General features: G+C 37.9%; 1 long non-coding RNA gene across 1 annotated transcript; it reads right to left on the bottom strand.

The window, feature by feature from the left end:
- Nucleotides 1-472: 472 nt before the first annotated feature.
- On the bottom strand, nt 473-4,077 carry LOC120441360. Its single transcript, XR_005614015.1, has 3 exons — nt 4,038-4,077; nt 3,366-3,428; nt 473-504 (listed from the first exon to the last, which is right to left on the bottom strand). It is a non-coding gene; the product is annotated as an uncharacterized LOC120441360 (long non-coding RNA).
- Nucleotides 4,078-5,522: the final 1,445 nt, after the last annotated feature.

Raw genomic sequence — 5,522 nt, 5'->3', positions numbered from 1 at the left:
CTATGAAATCTGTGGCGAGGACAACAGACGACCTGACACTGACTGAGCAGAAACGCACAGACTAAATACACATAAGGAATGATCTAGGGAAGTGGAATCACATGGGGAAAACAGCTGACAACACTGAACATAATGACAGGACAGGGGACGTGAAACTAAATACAACAAACAAAAAACACAAGGCTCTTTCAAAATAAAATGGGAAACATAACGAGACACAGACATGACTCAAACTTTTCAATTCAATTCAATTTTATTTATATAGCACCAAATCACAACAAAAGTCGCCTCAAGGCGCTTTATATTGTACAGTAGATCGCACAATAATAAATACAGAGAAAACCCAACAATCATATGACCCCTATGAGCAAGCACTTTGGCGACAGTGGGAAGGAAAAACTCCCTTTAACAGGAAGAAACCTCCGGCAGAACCAGGCTCAGGGAGGGGCGGGGCCATCTGCTGCGACCGGTTGGGGTGAAGAAGGAAAACAGGATAAAGACATGCTGTGGAAGAGAGACAGAGAATAATAACAGATATGATTCGATGCAGAGAGGTCTATTAACACATAGTGAGTGAGAAAGGTGACTGGAAAGGAAAAACTCAATGCATCATGGGAATCCCGGCAGCCACGTCTATTGCAGCATAACTAAGGGAGGATTCAGGGTCACCTGTTCCAGCCCTAACTATATGCTTTAGCAAAAGGAAAGTTTTAAGCCTAATCTTGAAAGTAGAGATAGTGTCTGTCTCCGAATCCAAACTGGAAGCTGGTTCCACAGAAGAGGGGCCTGAAAACTGAAGGCTCTCCTCCCATTCTACTTTTAAATACTCTAGGAACAACAAGTAGGCCTGCAGAGCGAGAGCTTAAGTGCTCTAATAGGGTGATATGGTACTACAAGGTCATTAAGATAAGATGGGGCCTGATTATTTAAGACCTTGTATGTGAGGAGCAGGATTTTGAATTCAATTCTGGATTTAACAGGAAGCCAATGAAGGAAGCCAAAACAGGAGAAATATGCTCTCTCTTTCTAGTCCCTGTCAGGACTCTTGCTGCAGCATTTTGGATCAGCTGAAGACTTTTCAGCGAGTTTTTAGGACATCCTGATAATAAAGAATTACAGTAGTCCAGCCTGGAAGTAATAAATGCATAAACTAGTTTTTCAGCGTCACTCTGAGACAGGATATTTCTAATTTTAGAGATGTTGCACAAATGGAAGAAAGCAGTCTTACATATTTGTTTAATATGTGCGTTGAAGGACATGTCCTGGTCAAAATGACTCAAGGTTCCTCACAGCGTTACTGGAGGCCAAGGTAATGCCATCCAGAGTAAGAATCTGCTTAGATACCATATTGCTAAGATTTTCAGGGCCGAGTACAATAACCTCAGTTTTATCTGAATTAAGAAGCAGAAAGTTAGCGGCCATCCAGGTCTTTATGTCTTTAAGACATTCCTGCAGTTTAACTAATTGGTGTGTGTTACCTGGCTTCATGGATAGATAGAGCTGCGTGTCATCTGCATAGCAGTGAAAATTTATGCTATGTCTTCTAATGATGCTGCCTAAGGGAAGCATGTACAATGTAAATAGAATTGGTCCTAGCACTGAACCCTGTGGAACTCCATAATTGACCTTAGTGTGTGAAGAGGACTCTCCATTTACATGTACAAATTGGAGTTTAATAGATAGATATGATGCAAACCACTGCAGCGCAGTACCTGTAATACCTACAGCATGTTCTAATCGCTCTAATAGGATATTATGGTCAACAGTATCGAACGCTGCACTAAGGTCTAGCAGGACAAGCACAGAGCTGAGTCCACTGTCAGAGGCCATAAGAAGATCATTTGTAACCTTCACTAAAGCTGTTTCTGTGCTGTGATGAGCTCTGAAACCTGACTGAAACGCTTCAAATAAGCCATTCCTCTGCAGATGATCTGTTAGCTGTTTGACAACTACTCTTTCAAGGATTTTTGATATGAAAGGAAGGTTGGAGATTGGCCTATAATTAGCTAAGACAGCTGGGTCTAGAGATGGCTTTTTAAGTAAAGGTTTAACTACAGCCACCTTGAAGGCCTGTGGTACATAGCTGTCAAAGGAAAATCGTGTATTTTGTGATCAGCTAACATGAAATGTATCCTTTCATTATTTGTGTTTAAGCAGATTTCTACATGACTTTTCACCTCTAACTTGTGTGATGAACTTATGCAGCTACTAACCGCTTCCTGTTTCTTAAGAACATTTAGATGTAGAGAAGAGCTCAGCTCTTTTACGAGTAGAGAAGGGAAAAACCCGCTGCTCTGAATGAAGTTGTTACCTTCACACACACACACACACACACACACAGAAACATCTTGTATAAATAAAGAAACGCAGACGGTGACAAAGTGCGAGTCCATGAGTGTCTCCTGTGCGAGCGCTCTGTGACTGTCCTCGCGAGTGAAAGAACTGCAGTGTTTGTGTTTTCTAACTCAGGAGTCTTAGCTAAAGAAAGAACGGCAGGGTGATTTAAAGAAATCCCCTGTCAATGGCCGATTATTGGAGATAGGTTGATCATATTTAAGATTGAAGAATTAATTAATGGCAGGACTTCTTTGAGCAGTTTTGTAGGAATGGGGTCTAAAAGACACGTTGATGATTTGGAGGAATTAATTATTGAAGTTAACTCAGAAAGATCAATTGGAGAAAAAGAGTCTAACTTAACATCGATGGTACTAAAAGTAGCTGTAGATAATATTACATCTGTGGGATGATTATTGGTAATTTTTTCTCTAATGATAAAAATTTTATTTGTGAAGAAGTTCATGAAGTCATTACTAGTTAACGTAAAAGGGATTGTTGGCTCAGTAGAGCTCTGACTGTTTGTCAGCCTGGCTACAGTGCTGAAGAGAAACCTGGGGTTGTTCTTATTTTCTTCAATCAGTGACGAATAGTAAGATGTTCTGGCTTTGCGGAGGGCTTTCTTATAAAGCAGCAAAGAAGAATGGGCAAGAATTTCAGTCTCTAGATGTACAAAGCTGGTAGAGACATACCCTAAAAGACTGGCAGCTGTAATTGCAGCAAAAGGTGGTTCTACTAAGTATTGACTCAGGGGGCTGAATAATTACGCACACCCCACTTTGCAGTTATTTATTTGTAAAAAATGTTTGGAATCATGTATGATTTTCATTCCACTTCTCACGTGTACACCACTTTGTATTGGTCTTTCACCTGGAATTCCAATAAAATTGATTCATGTTTGTGGCTGTAATGTGACAAAATGTGGAAAAGTTCAAGGGGGCCGAATACTTTTGCAAGCCACTGTACATATATATATATATATATATATGTATATGTATATGTATATATATATATATATATATATCACTAACTTGATGATGGCCAATGATCCCTTTCATCAACGGTCACTTATGGGGTTGGATGGCAGCTGCGTCCTGAAACAGATTAGATAAATCAGTCCCACAAATTTCAAATTATGATCACCTTACCTAAAATACCATTTCACAATTAAACATGTGTTATCTTAACAGGAGGGCACTGCAAGTCTCTAAGTTTATTAAGTAGACAAATATTTTAATTAAAAAAAAATTAAAAAACAGAAAAAATATCAGTTCATGTTTAGTTTTTCCTCCTCAGTGTACTAAAAACATACATCAATTGTTAAGTAAACTACTGTGCAGCAATTGCAACTTACAAACTTATATATTTAAACAACCCATACATAAAATTTGTATTTATCATAACAGTTTCTGTGGTAAAGCCCAACTAGCGTATTTGCAGAGGTTAAGTTATAAACAATATCTACATTTCAAGTAGCTATGTCTTTCATATTAGGCTTTTATACTTGTGCTAGCTTGACATTGTGCTATATTGTTGTACTAACGTGCTAGCTAGCGAAAATGGCATAAACAGACAGATTTTTAAAAAACAAACAAAAAAAACCCAAATGTGAATAAATATCACTGAAAAGAATAGACAAACTAATGATATCTTTGCGCAAAAAGTATTTTCATCTGGATGGATGAAGACAGATTCACTCTTACCTTTCCAAGATGACCGCGAAGCAAACCATGTGCTTTCCTGCCTCCTGTTGTTTAAAATCTCACGTGATCTTGTGATATCGCGAGTCTTTAAGGCAGCTAACCACTCTTATTAGATTTTATCATGTCATATCAACAAGAATAAATTTAAGAGGTGTTAAGTTGGTAAATTTCATGTAGATCTTATATGATTTTATTAGGTTCACCTTAGAAACATAAATTCATTGTGCTCAAATTACATGTTGGAGTCATGTAAATGCAATAACCCCCAAATTTTACTTTTTTGAGTGCAGTTGAGTCTAATAACAGATTAAATGCCGTGTTGAGGCTGTCATTTTTAGCTTAACAAACAAACAAAACTTTGACATGAAACATGACAGATAAACACACGTAGACTTAACATGACAAGCTGACATGCAAAACTTAACACAGGGATGAGACAAATGGGAAGCTTGATAAATCATGAACTAAAACTGTAACCTAGGCATGACAGAATGTAACTAGATAAACTGAAATGAAACTAGACTCAAATGAATAACAAAAACATCAAGAAACTCAGAACACTGGGTCACACGACCCAGGACCATGACAAAGGGACAAGAGGGTACCACAATGAAACAGGAAGTAATTGAGACATTGAGTGACTATATGCAGAGACAAGAACTTAAGATACATAACTTGGGGTTTATTTTGTGTCATTTCCTGTGATTGCTTTGGGTTTCCCCTTGTATCCTTCTGAGAAGAATACCAATGTCAATAAACGGAACAAAGAACTAAGGCTCAAGATACAATAATATAACACTAATGAAAAACAAGCATCAAAGTCTCAAAAAACTCAGAATTCTTTCTTTTAGAAAGAAAGCAGATTTTATTTTTATTTTTTGTAATGCAGTGGGGCTTTAATATACTGTCGATGGGCTGGTTATTGATTTACCCAAAGATCTTTAGTTGTGGCAAAAGTGTATTAAATGTGTTATAAGTTGTTTCCCAGATGAAAGAACCTTACAAACCAGAACAGGACATTTATGCTTACTTACTTTTTAATGTGAGCAAGCGGTTAGAAACGTACCACGTCCAGTAGAGCTCATATTTGTACGTATCTAAAATGTTGTTTCCTACCCAGACACAACCCAGGTGCTGCACATGGACTCAGGTATCTGGATTATTCTGGATTCTGGGTGCAGACTTGGGATTATAACGTCTTTCAGCAAATTTGAAATCACTAGAATACAATCCCACTTAAGACTAGTTGCTTTATAATAACACTTTAAGACTAAGGTAAGCAAAGTTTTGTCACTGTCATTGGACATAAGTCCATAATACCTTTCAGCACATTGTCATTCAGGTGGTTTCAGAGGTACCTCATTTCAGCTCTGTTTTTAATTGAAAATTGAGTCCTTGATTGGAGACTGTGGCCTCCTATCAGACTAGCTGAAGTATGTAATGTAAAGCAGAGGAATGGTGTAGAGACTGGATTTTCCTCTGGGT

This window comes from Oreochromis aureus, linkage group 8 (assembly GCF_013358895.1).
Source record: "Oreochromis aureus strain Israel breed Guangdong linkage group 8, ZZ_aureus, whole genome shotgun sequence".
Classification (NCBI taxonomy): Eukaryota; Metazoa; Chordata; class Actinopteri; order Cichliformes; family Cichlidae; genus Oreochromis; species Oreochromis aureus.
The sequence above is the reverse complement of the archived record's forward strand: the minus strand, read 5'-3'. Positions and strand labels throughout refer to the sequence as shown.